At 43.6% G+C, this 14136-nt stretch overlaps 5 non-coding genes across 5 annotated transcripts; 4 read left to right on the top strand and 1 right to left on the bottom strand.

Annotated features, from left to right (window-relative positions):
• Positions 1 to 1604: 1604 nt before the first annotated feature.
• TRNAA-UGC (transfer RNA alanine (anticodon UGC)) lies at positions 1605 to 1677 on the top strand. Its single transcript has one exon. It is a non-coding gene; the product is annotated as a tRNA-Ala (tRNA).
• A 207-nt stretch (positions 1678 to 1884) lies between these two features.
• Positions 1885 to 1957, top strand: TRNAA-AGC (transfer RNA alanine (anticodon AGC)). Its single transcript has one exon. It is a non-coding gene; the product is annotated as a tRNA-Ala (tRNA).
• A 1543-nt stretch (positions 1958 to 3500) lies between these two features.
• Positions 3501 to 3573, top strand: TRNAA-UGC (transfer RNA alanine (anticodon UGC)). The gene has a single exon. It is a non-coding gene; the product is annotated as a tRNA-Ala (tRNA).
• A 105-nt stretch (positions 3574 to 3678) lies between these two features.
• On the top strand, positions 3679 to 3751 carry TRNAA-UGC (transfer RNA alanine (anticodon UGC)). Its single transcript has one exon. It is a non-coding gene; the product is annotated as a tRNA-Ala (tRNA).
• A 7663-nt stretch (positions 3752 to 11414) lies between these two features.
• TRNAA-UGC (transfer RNA alanine (anticodon UGC)) lies at positions 11415 to 11487 on the bottom strand. Its single transcript has one exon. It is a non-coding gene; the product is annotated as a tRNA-Ala (tRNA).
• Between the last annotated feature and the right edge of the window lie 2649 nt (positions 11488 to 14136).

The following is a 14136-nucleotide window of genomic DNA, read 5'->3' as shown; positions in this document are numbered from 1 at the left end:
CTTGTAATGACACATCGTCACGTGATGTATCACAACTTTTTTCCCCATTGCTAAAATGGAGGTGGGTGTGGCCAGCACGTGACGTATCTAGCCAGTGGGCCGCGAATTTGACACCCTTGATCTATACAATCCCCCAAGCTCCAATCTTTCTATCCTAGTATCTTGGAGGAAAGCCAACTCCAGATGGCTGTCTGGAAGGCCAAGAGAGTGGGGCCTGCCGGATCTCATCAGAAAGGTGTGCAGGGTTAGAGTTACAGTCAGTGGTGGGATTCAGCTGGTTTGGGCCAGTTCGGGCGAACCGGTAGTTAAATTGCTGAGTGACCTCCACCCCTTCCCACCCCGCCCCTTGCAGGAGTCCCCACACCAAGGGTGGGTTCTACTTACCTTTACTAGCGGTTTGCAATGGGGCCGCGTGCGCACACTCATCTCCGCATGCACAGAAGCATTTTGATGACATCGGGGTCGGTGGGTGGAGCCTCCCACTGATTTTACTACTGGTTCTATAGAACTGGTGCAAACCAGGGGCCTCCTAGGCCCGTTTTCGCTTCCCAGGAGGCTTCAGGGAGGCCTCCTAGGCCCAAAATGGGGCACAGGCAGGGCAGTCACAGGGGGTGAAAGAGGCCGAGGGCTGCCTGTCACACCCCCTGGCCATGCCCACCATGGCCACACCCACCCAACCAGTTATTAGGGCAGAGAACCGGTTGTTAAATTATTTGAATCCCACCACTGGTTACAGTTAGAGTTAGGATTAGGATTAGGGTTAGGGTTAGGAACTTCATAAGTCCCACTAGAGAGCAACACTTATGAAATTGATCTGGGAAGTGCCTACTCCATGCAAATTAGAGAACGGGCAGATACCTCAGAGAGAGGTGGTCCTGCAAACAACCAGAATGTGTGCTAGATAGGACTTTAAAGGTAATAAGGAGTGCCTTGAATAACACTGGAGAGAAACTGGAAACCAATGTAGCTTGCATAACTATAATGCAGCATGAGCAAGCCGACGGACACCAAAGACTGTACAAGCTGCTTCATGAGGGACCATTTGTAACTTCTGTATGGTCTTCAGGGGCAGCCCCATGCGGAGCGCATTGCAGTAGTCCAACTGTGAAATGACAGGGCATGAATGACGGTGAATGTGAGGCAGACAGGAGGGAAGCTGAGGCTGCTGTCTGAGCTTGGGAAAAGCAGCTGCAGCCGTGTAGAAATGTTTACACACCTTTTCCCAAAGCTAGGCTCAGCTCATCCCTTTCCCTAAGGGCCATAAAAGATTGTACAGCCTCAGAAACCTAAAAGGAGATGAGTTAACTCATTCCCCCCAAACCCTCCATACCTGCTGCCAGTTTGGTGAGAGAAACTTCACCTTCACAGGCTCCCATGCTGGCATCTCTGCAGTCTGGCACAGCTCCAGAACGCACAGCTGGGAGGAACTTGTCCATTTCCTCTGAATCCACCTGCTCAAACTCTTCCCAGGTAAATGGAGCTCAGGTGTGTCTTGATCATTTCTAGCAGACTTACTACTACTTGGCATTTAATTTCATCTCCTTGGTTTTTTTGCTTCTTCTCCTGAATTCTTGTAGTTTTGTGGGTCAAGGCTGCTCATAGCTGGGGAATTAGCTCATATGGTAGAGCGCTTGCTTTGCATGCAAGAGGTGGTGGGATCGATGCCCACATTCTCCAGTCCAATTTTTTTACCTATTTTTCTAAAGTAGTAGACCCTTTCGATCTACTCAGTTTCAACATCTTGTCCCAAATTCTTCTAACGTGGTAGAACAAGGTTGACAGGCAGTTCACTTTCCTTTGCTGAAAAAGTATTAGATCATTTTCACCTCTTCATTTTCTGCATCTTGTCCTGAATTCTTGTAACATGGTGGAACAAGGTTAACAGGGGAATTAGCTCAAGTGGTAGAGCGCTCGCTTAGCATGCGAGAGGTAGCAGGATCGATGCCTGCATTCTCCAGTCAGTCTCTTCAGTTTTGACATCCATACAGATCCTCATGCAGGCAAGTTTTGCATGCAAGAGATGGTGGGATTGATGCCCACATTCTCCAATCCAAGTTTTTTTACTTACTTTTCCAAAGTATTAGACCCTTTCGATCTACTTAGTTTCAACATCTTGTCCCGAATTCTTCTAACATGGTAGAACAAGGTTGACAGGCAGTTGGGGAATTAGCTCAAATGGTAGAGTGCTCGCTTAGCATGCGAGAGGTAGCAGTATCGATGCCTGCATTCTCCAGTCAGTCTCTCTTCAGTTTTGACATCCATTGCATATTTTCCTGGACTTGGAATTGGTGGCAATACAGAAGCTTTGTTTTGCTTGCATGAGGTGGTGGGGATCAATGCCCACTTTTTCTAAGACAGGCATTTGGTTGATTTTATTGTCCTTCCCCAAGATCCATCTCTGTGATTCTGCATATGATCTTCTGTGTGGTGTTTCTTGAGAAGTGATGGCGCAGCAATGGTAGAACAGGATGCTATGAAGTTAACTCAAATGGAAGAGTGCTTGCTTCACACACAAGAGGTAGTAGGCCTGATGCCCACATTCTCCAACCAACCTTTATCCTTTTTTGCCATGCTATTAGAGCACTTTATTTCTTTATTTAAAGGTTATGTAAAAGTCATCTTCTGCCACACAACTCTGGGTAGCTGTAACAGTGATAAAAACATTGAAAGCAATGCAACAAACCATAAAGAAAAACCAAGAACCCAACCCACCAACAACATCTATTCGTCTATACAGTTTTTACAGAATTTACAAAATAACAGAGTTGGAAGGGATCTTGGAGGTCTTCCAGTCCAACCCCCTGCTCAGGCAGGAAACCCTACACCATTTCAGACAAATTGTTGTCCAATCTCTTCTTAAAAACTTCCAGTGCTGGAGCATTTACAACTTCTGGAGGCAAGTTGTTCCACTGATCAATTGTTCTCACTGTCAGGAAATTTCTCCTTAGTTCTAGGTTGGTCCTCTCCTTGATTTGTTTCCATCCGTTGCTTCTTGTCCTGCCCTCAAGTGCTTTGGGGAATAAGTTGACCTTATCTTCTTTGTGGCAATCCCTTAGGTATTGGAAGATTGCTATCATGTCACATCTAGTCCTTCTTTTCATTAAACTAAACATACCTAATTCCAGCAACCTTTATATGTCTCCCATGCTCCAGTCTTACTGTCCTAGCAAAGGGGGAAAGCCAGCTCTTCATGACTCTTTGGAAAGTGAAGAGGGTAAGGCCTGCCAGATCTCAAAGGGAAGGTGCCTGATAGAGCATAAGCATTGTAGGTAGGCATCCCACATGTTGGCATGCTCCAGAACTCATACGGCCAAGCTCACAGCTGTGAGGATCTTGTCCACTTCCTCAGGATAGACCAAAACATCTGTCACATAACTGAGCTCAGATGCGTCTTGATCCCTTCCAGTGGATCTGACCAGCTGGCATCTAATTTCATCTTCTTGGTTTCTGCTTCTTCTCCTGAATTCTTGCAGTTTTGTAGATCAAGACTGCTCAGGGCTGGGGAATTAGCTCATATGGTAGAGCGCTTGCTTTGCATGCAAGAGGTGGTGGGATCGATGCCCACATTCTCCAATCAAACATTTATCTTGCTATATAATTGAATTATTTTCATCTTCTCAGTTGCTGTTTCCTGCCCTGACTTCTTGTAACACGGTGAATCAAAGTTGCCAGGCAGTTGGGGAGTTAGCTCAGATGGTAGAGCGCTTGCTTTGCATGCAAGAGGTGGTGGGATCGATGCCCACATTCTCCAGTCGACTCTCTGCTCATTTTTGAGATCCATACCCTCATTCAGCCTCACTGCATACATTTGTATGCATTACCTTGTATCTGCTTTTTCTTTTCTATACTATGGAAAGTGCCTCCAAGAAGTAATTGAGGAATTGCTTACCCTGTGAGAGCAGGCAACCAGAGCCACTCATGAATAGCCACTCATGAAATCAGTAATTTCATTGTCTACCATTTCTGTTATACTAATCTCACCAGACTTCTTAAAATGCCCTGGGAACAACCACATAAGGCTTCAGAGATGGATCTTGGGGCACGTCAATCTTATGCCAGTTGCAGCTGAGTAATAACTCCAAGCTAGGCCCTAACTTGACCCTTCCTTCCAGCCTAGCTGGCATCTCTACAATAATTTTCCAACCTATCTCCACAACAACCTTCTGCTCTCTCTTTCTCTGTGCAGAGTCAATTAGGTTCTTTGTATATAGTCACAGATCTACACTTGTTCTCAGAAAACATTCAGAAAACTGTTTGCGACTGGCCCTGTAAGAGAAGAAATGATAGAGGTAGGGGTAGGGATAGGGGCAGGGTGGGTAGGGAGAGGGAGAGGGAGAGGGAGAGGAGGAGGAGGAAGATGAGGAAGAAGAAGAGGAGGAGGAGGAGGAGAGATGTAGGAGAAGAAGAAGAAGGAAGAGAAGGAGGAAGAGGAGGAAGAGGAGGAAGAGGAGGAGGAAGAAGAAGAGGAGGAGAAGTAGAAGGAGGAGAAGGAGAAGGAGGAGAGACGGAGATGGAGGAGGAGAAGAAGAAGGAAGAGAAGGAGGAAGAGGAGGAAGAGGAGGAAGAGAAGGAGGAAGAGGAGGAGGAGAGACGGAGATGGAGGAGAAGAAGAAGAAGGAAGAGAAGGAGGAAGAAGAAGAGGAGGAGGAGGAAGATGAGGAAGAAGAGGAGGAGGAGGAGAGACGGAGACGGAGGAGAAGAAGGAAGAGAAGGAGGAAGAGGAGGAAGAGGAGGAGGAGAAGTAGAAGGAGGAGAAGGAGGAGGAGGAGGAGGAGAGACGGAGATGGAGGAGAAGAAGGAAGAGAAGGAGGAAGAGGAGGAAGAGGAGGAGGAAGAAGAGGAGGAGGAGGAGAAGTAGAAGGAGGAGGAGGAGGAGAGACGGAGATGGAGGAGAAGAAAAAGAAGGAAGAGAAGGAGGAAGAGGAGGAAGAGGAGGAAGAGAAGGAGGAAGAGGAGGAAGAGGAGGAGGAAGAAGAGGAGGAGGAGGAGAAATAGAAGGAGGAGGAAGAGGAGGAGGAGGAGGAGAAGGAAGAGGAGGAAGAAGAAGAGGAGAAGTAGAAGGAGGAGAAGGAGGAGGAGGAGGAGAGATGGAGATGGAGGAGAAGAAGAAGAAGGAAGAGGAGGAAGATGAGGAAGAAGAGGAGGAGGAGGAGAAATAGAAGGAGGAGGAAGAGGAGGAGGAGGAGGAGAAGGAAGAGGAGGAGGAAGAGGAGGAGGAGGAGAAGGAAGAGGAGGAAGAAGAAGAGGAGGAGGAGGAGGAGAGACGGAGACGGAGGAGAAGAAGAAGAAGGAAGAGAAGGAGGAAGAGGAGGAAGAGGAGGAGGAAGAAGAGGAGGAGGAGGAGAAGTAGGAGGAGGAGGAGGAGGAGGAGAGACAGAGATGGAGGAGGAGAAGAAGAAGGAAGAGAAGGAGGAAGAGGAGGAAGAGGAGGAGGAAGAAGAGGCGGAGGAGGAGAAGTAGAAGGAGGAGGAGAAGGAGGAGGAAGAGGAGGAGGAGGAGGAGGAGGAGGAGGAGGAGGAGGTGGAGGAGGAGGAGAACACAATCTCTCATTAGTCAATATGAGCCTTTAAATCAGCAGTGAAATCCCCCCAGTTCTATCAGGTTCGCTGAACCTGTAGCACCGGCAGCGGGAGGCTCTGCCCACCCACCAGGACATCATTACGCCCTGATTTTTTACCATCTATGCATGCACAGGAGTGGTGCATGCACACATAGCGTGCTCCTGTTCCCGAACCGATAGCGAAGGTAAGTGGATTTCATCGCTGCTTTAAATGTTAGCCTTATCATTCTTCCACCCTTACTATAATTTCTCTCTCCCTCTCTTCTCTCTCCCTCTCTGACTCTTTCTCCCTTCTCACACTTCCAGACAAAAACCAAACAAACATGGTAGCCGTTATCATCTCTCTGTGACAACATGCTACGAAAGTAATGCGTGCTGTGTTGTACTGTGCTATGCAAGTTACATTGAGAGCCAGAGATCCTCAGGTCAAAAATGTTAGTTTTGTCAACAGCCAATGAACACTGAGTTCCATATCTGAAAAACAAAATGTTAAATAGCAATTGAAATATCCAATTCTTTGTAAAATAATACTTCTCAGATTGTCTTGCCCTCTTGAAGACCTGGCTTTCTTCAGCTGAGTTCCACTTGGAAACTGAGGAAAAGATTGGAGTTATGCTGTGACTTGGAGCAAATGCTGACCCCTTAAATAGTAGGGGACATTCTGGATGGAGGCTTTACTCACCTGAAGTGGAGGGATTCTCTTAGTGCTAATCCAGGCATCCCTCTGAGGCTCCAGATATACTGATTCAAGGGCTCTCCTTGATGTAGGTAAATTGGATTGCACTCTCACCATGGAGCACCAATCTTCTTCAGTTTCTCACTGTTATCTTGGCTTCTTTTGGGGGGGGGCAAATTATGCTAACATTCTATCAGACAGCTGGGGAATTAACTCAAATGGTAGAATGCTTTTCCTTTTTGTAGCTGGAAACAGCATTTGAGCAGGATTTTGACCATATCTGGTAGGTTTATACAGAAACACTTTTGCTTTGTATGTTGCCTTGGAAATGTGTCCCTAACCCTTCCTTAACCATAGTTTAATGATTATGCCCTAGTGACTGAATCCCCACATCCAGAGGTGGGTTTCAGCAGGTTTTGACCAGTTCGGGAGAACCAGTAGTAAAAATTCTGACTGGCCTGGCCCCCATCTATTCTCTGCCTCCCAAGTCCCACCTGATTGGGAGGAAATGGGGATTTTGCAGTAACCTTCTCCTGGATTGGGGAGGGAATGGAGATTTTACATTATCCTTCCCCTGCCACGCCACCAAGCCACACCCACCAAGCCACGCCCACAGAACGGGTAGTAAAAAAAAATGAAACCCACCATTGCTCACATCCCACTTTGCCAGATCCAACAGAGGGGGAGGGGTGCCTCTTAGTGCAAATTCAGGCATCCCTCTGAACAGTGGTGGGCTGCAACCAGTTTAGAACTAGTTCTGTGAGCAGGAGTTTTGCACACGCACGAGGGCTTTGTGCGCGCACGTGCCTAACACACTTGCGCGCAGCATTCAAAATACAGCAATTTGAAGCTTACCTTCTAAGACAGCCCCAGTAAGTAGAACAGCGGAGGCTCGGAAATCAGCTGTGCTGTGCGAATCATCTGAGCCAGAAACAAGGAAATATAGGACAAGATATGGGGACAGGTGAGCGGAGTCAGCTGATTGTCGGAATTACCGGAACCGGTCCAAACCGGCAGCAGCCCACCACTGCCTCTGAAGATCCAGATCTATTGATTCAAGGGGCTTCCTTTGATGTAGGTAGGTTGGATTGCACTCTCAGTATGGAACACCAATCTTTTCCTGCTAGTTTCTGTATGTCATCTTGGCTCTGTTCTTTCTTGGGAAACTGCACAAGAATGCTATCAGTCAGCTGGGGAATTAGCTCAAACGGTAGAGCGCTTGCTTAGCATGCAAGAGGTAGCAGGATCGATGCTTGCATTCTCCAGACATTCTCTTTTATTTTGCTCCATCCATAGGGAGTCCTTCCTCCAATTGCTGCATCTCCTCCGAGGTTCTTTCCACATGATGGTGCTTAGCAGTGGCAGGATTCAAATAACTTAACAACCGGTTCTCTGTCCTAATAACCAGTTGAGTAGGCATGGCTTGGTGGTCAACTCAACGTCACTCGCTGTTACAATGTAATAAGGGTTAACCAGAGAGGCAGTTTCTGTAAGCAGGGCAATAAAGATTAGGCTAGAAACAACACCAGAATGTTTCCTTCCTGCCTTCCTTACAGGATTAGCCCTGTAAAGTGGGGAAAAAAAAACAGAATAAGATTTCTTCCAACAACTGGTTCTCCAAACTGCTTTAAAATTAACAACCGGTTCTCCCGAACAGGTGCGAACTAGCTGAATCCCACCACTGGTGCTTGCTGCTGAGAAGTTCACCTAATGTAGCAAAGAGAGGATGGATCTTTTTTTTCTGTAATATTTTATTTATGGAATAGTGCCCTCTGGAGACCAACCTTGTCCAAACACTGTTTGCTTTCTGAACAAGATTCAAAAGCAAAATCACTTTAAGATGAATGTTCATTTGTTCTATAAAAAGCTTTTTTGTGTGTGGTTGTATTTTGAACAGAACCGACTCAGAAGTCTCAAGAATGTGCTACACATCAAAGGCACAGAATATATTTGAACAAATCAATTTCTCTCAGCCCCTCCTTCCCAAAATTTCCTCAGCCATAGATGTATCTTATGTAGCAGTTCCTCTCACTCTCTTCTTAACTTCTCAGTCTCTCTTCTTGGACATTGTTAACTCCACCTCACCCGATTGAACTCTGTGCTTTTTCCTTTTAGTTCTTCAACCTTCATTCCTTGTCCATCTAAATCACTGGACAATTTCCTTCCTGGTGGAACAGGCAATTTCTTGCTCCTCCTTTCTTAGAGATATATATTTTAGAGAGAAAGATGTGTTGATCATCTCTAACGCTCATTAACAGCAACATACACCAATAATAATGCAGTCATCAAAAGAAATACATCACAACAATCATAAAGCAAGGACACCATCATAATATAATCATGCAAATATCAGCACAATGACCAGGCCCAATCTGACTTTAGACACATTATGTGAAGACCTGGCTATCTTGTGAAGGCTCTACAGCTGGAAATGGTGGAAAGGAAGAGAAGAAGAAGAGAATGGCTAGCATCAAATGGATGGACTCTTGTTACAGTGGTGATGAAGGAACCATTGAAGCTGAAGGACCAAGTAAGGGGCAGATGATCATGGAGAACGTCTACCTACGTGGTTACTAAGAATCAATACTGAACTGATGGCACTTTGTTAGGATATGGTTTGAGCCTAACAAGTTGTCCAGGCAATATATCCTTAACACACTTAATCAATAACATTCAGAAAATGTCTCTAGAAGTATTTTGGGTGAATCTAAGGGACAACCCACAGTTCCCTTTGAAACTGGTCAGGTCCATATAGCTCTTGGAGTTAACTCTTCAAATAAGTTTTTCCTCTCTATGGCAGGGAATTGCCACCAAAACCTTCATATTAATTGGGAAGAATTTGTCCATGATAATGGGCTGATGGTAATATCCCCTAGCTCCAGATAATGTATAAAGTTTAGAACTATCCTGAAAAATTTAGATCAGAAGCTCGTGTCCTAAAAACATTAGAAAATGTTTTTTCCCATAACTGCTTAAAGAGACATGGGACAAGTGTGATTTGATTGGCTACTAGAACAATCCATCTTCTCTAGAATGATTCCTAAGGTTCCTTTTGCTCCGTATTCAGATACTGTATGTTTCTCTAATCACAGTAACTGAAATACTGAACTGAAATGTAATTGAAGGTAATCGAAACTTATTTTGTAGATGTGTTCTGAACATGCAAGTTACAAGAAGAATATGAACAGCGCAGAGAGGGTTTCATTTTCACGTTTTTATCATTGCACCAAGTCATCAACATGTGCTAAGCAGAAAAATTCTGAAAAAATTAGTTAACTGTAGTTATTTGTTTATCAAATTTATACAGCTGCCCATCTCATGAATGTGACTCTGCGATTACTGTCCCTGCAATCATTTTGGCTGAGTAATTCTTATACAAAACTTTAGTAAGACCACACCTAGAATACTGCATCCACACTATAAAGAAGATGTTGAGATTCTAGAAAAAGTGCAGCGAAGAGCAACCAGGATAATTAGGGGACTGGAGACTAAAACATATGAAGAAAGGTTGCAGGAACTGGGCATGGCTAGTCTAGCGAAGAGAAGGACCAGGGGAGACATCATAGCAGTGTTCCAATATTTGAAGGGCTGCCATAGAGGGGAAGGGCTTAAGCTATTTTCCAAGGCATCTGGAGGCCAGACAAGGAATAATGGATGGAAACTGATGAAGGAGAGATTCAACCTAGAAATAAGGAGAAATTTTCTGACAGTGAGAACAATCAACCACTGGAACAGCTTTGCCTTTGGAAGTTGTGGGAGCTTCATTACTGGAGTCTTTCAAGAAGAGACTGGACTGTCATTTGTCAGAAATGGTGTAGAGTCTCCTGCTTGGGCGGGGTATTGGACTAGATGACCTACAAGGTCCCTTCCAACTCTGTTAATCTGTCCCTTCTATTAGGACAATGCAAACTACCTTGAAAGGTTACCAAGTCCTCCAATGAGCCTGCTTTAGAACAAACACCAAGGTTTGTTGGCTATGCTTTTCTCTATGGGAGGGGCTGCCCTTTCAACATAGGTGAAGGAGATCAGGGAAGATAGATACAGTTGGGTAAAAGTGGTGGACTAGGAACTAGGAGACCATGAATTACATTCTTCTTTGGACATGAAGCCTGGCTGGATGACCAGATGATTTGTCCATCTCTCAGGTTTACATCACCCCATTGGGTTCTTTTTGTTGTGAGGAAAATGGAAGATGGGAACATTGCATACACCACTTTAAGTTGTACAAAACAAAGATGGGATTTAAATCTAATAATAAAGAAATGCTTACTTTACCATGGAAGATACCATGATTTTGTTCCTTTTATACCTTGTAGCTCAGTGGTGAGTTCCTCCCGGTTCCGCCCGGTTCCACCGAGCCGGTAGCGGTGACGATATGACATCACCGAACCAGTTCTGCCCCCCCACCCCCCCCCCACCCCACCCCTGCGTTATTCTTACCTTCTATTTGGCCCCATCCCCAATCTAGTGCTGCCTCCTGAGTCCCAGCTGATGGCTAGAGGGGAAAAAACTGTTTAAACTCTTGCCCCAGGGCTTCAAAGGGCTGCCCTACAGATGATCAGTGTTAAAAGAAAACAAATGAGTAGACCGGTGCCTGCAAAAATAAATGGATAGATTAGTGCCTGCAAAAATACATGAGTAGATCAGTGCCTGCAAAAAATAAATGGGTAGATCGGTACAGCTCTGCAAGCAGTTAAAAGCCTGGTAGACCAGTACCTCTGCTAAATCCTAAATAATTGTCACATGACCATCGAGCCACACCTACAAAATAAGCCACGCCCACAGAACCGGTAGTAAAAAAAAAATAGAACCCACTCCTGCTGTAGCTTCAATATACTGAGCAGGAGCTGTATCTGTGCTTATAGGTGAAAACTTACTAGTATCCCCTTCCCTTGCCAGTAATTCCACTGTTTTGAGCTGTGCAGAATAAAATCAGACTCTCAAAATAAAAGTGGGAACAGCAACCTCATAATCTTTGGCCACTTGTCCACATTGGCTGTTGATTAAGAAGGAATCAGTCTGCTGACTTCTGCTTTAGACCAGGGAGTCATCACGTTTAAGTTACGTGATTCATTCCTACGGATCCTCGTGTTGCGAATGGAATTGGCAGGCTCCATTATCTGTCCATGGATGGCAATGGAGGAGATAAAAATGGCCAAAATAAAATAATCACCTGACTGGAGAATGTGGGCATCGATCCCACCACCTCTTGCATGCAAAGCAAGCGCTCTACCATATGAGCTAATTCCCCAGCTCCAGCTTCCCTTGACTCACCAAACTTCAAGAATTCAGAATGCAGAAACTAAAGAGATTTTTTTTTTAAAAAAAAATGTCCAAATAACCTGGCAAAATGGAGCAAAAGGTTGACTAGCACAATGCAGCCACTGCTCCTGCTATCTCTTGCATGTAAAGCAAGCACTCTATCCTTTGAGCTGATCGCACTACATCCTACTAGTTCTGCTCCATCATTTCTCAAGAAAGAGCCACCTAGAGGCTGTTATGCAGAATCACCCAGGGTGGATCCACCAAAAACCTTTCTTTTTTTTTTTTATTGTAAAAGTTTTACAATTACATTTTCACCCCGTTTTCACCCCCCTAATCCACCCCAAGCTCCCCATCCCATCCTCCCTAACCCCCCCTAACCCTCCCCTCCCCCCCGGACTTCCATAGAATGTACCCCATCATTATCCCCTTTATATAAAAAAAAAAACCTTGAACTTTAAACCCCCTCCAACCCTCATATCATTTTTCATCTTCACATAGTTCAAATATTTCTATCTTAATGTAATATAATACTATCAATAAAAAGCTATTTGATACTTCCTAGTTTGATATTTGTTCTGCACATAATCTATCCATTTTTTCCATTCACATTCATAAGTCTCTTGTGAGCGGTCTTTTAAATATGCTGAAATCTTCGCCATCTCAGCGAAACTGGCCATCTTCAAAGTCCATTCTTGAACGGTGGGCAAAGCTACATTTTTCCAATATTTACCTATCAACAATCTCGCTGCTGTAATCATATACAAAATCAACTTTGTTTCATCCACTGTAAAACCCTTAGCTATACCCAATAAAAACAGTTGTGGAGAAAATTGAATTTTTTTCTTCAAAACATTCTGCATAACCCACCAAATTTTTATCCAAAAAGCCTTAACTTTCTTACAGGTCCACCAAATATGAAAATATGTAGCATCTGTACAATCACACCTCCAACATTTTGGCTGAACATTAGGATACATACACGACAGTTTCTTAGGGTCTAGATGCCATCTATAAAACATTTTGTAAAAATTTTCCCTCAAATTCTGCGACTGTGTAAATTTAACATTCTGGACCCAAATTTTTTCCCATGTTTCCAGCATCACTGGTTCTTCAAAATTCTGTGCCCACTTAATCATACAGTCTTTAACTAATTCAGTTTCTGAATCTCTTTCTAGCAAAACATTATAAAGCCTTTTAATATGCATTGGACCTTTCTCTCTTATATGTCTAACCAATTCTTCCTCATGCAACATAATACCAATTTTTTGGTCCTCTTTCCATCTCAATTGTAATTGATTATATTGTAACCAAGTTAAATTAATCCCTTCATCCAACAGTGTCTGTAATGTCTTCAGCTGCCATCTGCCCGCATCTGTAAAAAGAACCTCTTTGTATAAAAACCCCCCGAGTGACATTATATTTGTATTCCACAAGGTATGACCAAGATCCAACCATAGCAGTATTTTATAATCCCATTTGAGTCGGTGCTTCTTCCAAACTCGCATCAAAGAGTCTCTAAGTATATGACTTTTAAATATTTTATCAACTTTGTCATCATAAAATAAGTAAGCGTGCCATCCAAATTCTAGATCAAAACTTTCTGCATTCAATATTCCAGCCTTTTTACTTCCAAACCAATCACTTGTTAAAGTTAAAGCTGCTGCATCATAATATAGCTGTAGGTTTGGAAGTTTAAGACCTCCTCTTTCTGGAACATCTTGCATAATTTTCAATTTCACTCTCGGCTTCTTCTCGTTCCAGACGAACTTATTCACTCCAAATTGCCAAACTTTCAATTGTTTATCACTTTTAAGCACCGGAATCATTTGAAACAAAAAAAGAAATCTTGGCAAAATATTCATCTTAACTGCTGCTATTCTTCCAAGTAGAGACAGCTGCAGTTTTTTCCAAGTCTCCATATCTTTCTGCACCTCTCGCCACAACACCTCATAATTATTTTGGAACAATTTCATGTTTGATTCTGCAACCTGAACTCCTAGATATTTTACCTTAGGTACAATCTCAAAACCTGCCCTCCTTTCAAGCTCATGTTTGCGATCTTGTGTCATGTTTTTAACTATCATTTTAGTCTTTTTTGGATTCAATCTGAAACCTGAAACTTTACCATAATCTTGTATAATGTCCTTCATCAAGATTATTGATTCCATTGGTTGTGATAGGGTAACAACCAGATCATCTGCAAATGCCTTTATTCTGTAATCCTCTTGCCTAATCTTTATACCTTTCAAGATATTAGAGTCCCGTATTGTATTTAACAAGACTTCTAGTGTTAAAATAAATAAAAGTGGGGACAACGGGCATCCCTGTCTTGTTCCTTTTTCAATTTTAAACTCTGTTGTCAAACTTCCATTAATAATAATCTGTGCCTTTTGCTCTTGATAAATTGCCGAAATCGCCTGTATAAATTGGTCCCCAAAGTCCATCTTTTTCAAAGTCTTTACTAGAAAATTCCAATCCACTCTATCAAAGGCCTTCTCTGCATCCAAAAAGACCAGCACTGCAGGGATCTGTTTATTCTTCTCAAGATATTCCAGTAAATTTATTACTTGCCTTACATTATCCTTCATATATCTGCCCTCGATAAATCCCGCTTGATCATCATGAATCACCTCTT

This window comes from Pantherophis guttatus, chromosome 2 (assembly GCF_059756535.1).
Source record: "Pantherophis guttatus breed Tessera chromosome 2, ASM5975653v1, whole genome shotgun sequence".
NCBI lineage: Eukaryota > Metazoa > Chordata > Lepidosauria > Squamata > Colubridae > Pantherophis > Pantherophis guttatus.
This window is presented reverse-complemented; position numbering and strand designations above follow the sequence as displayed.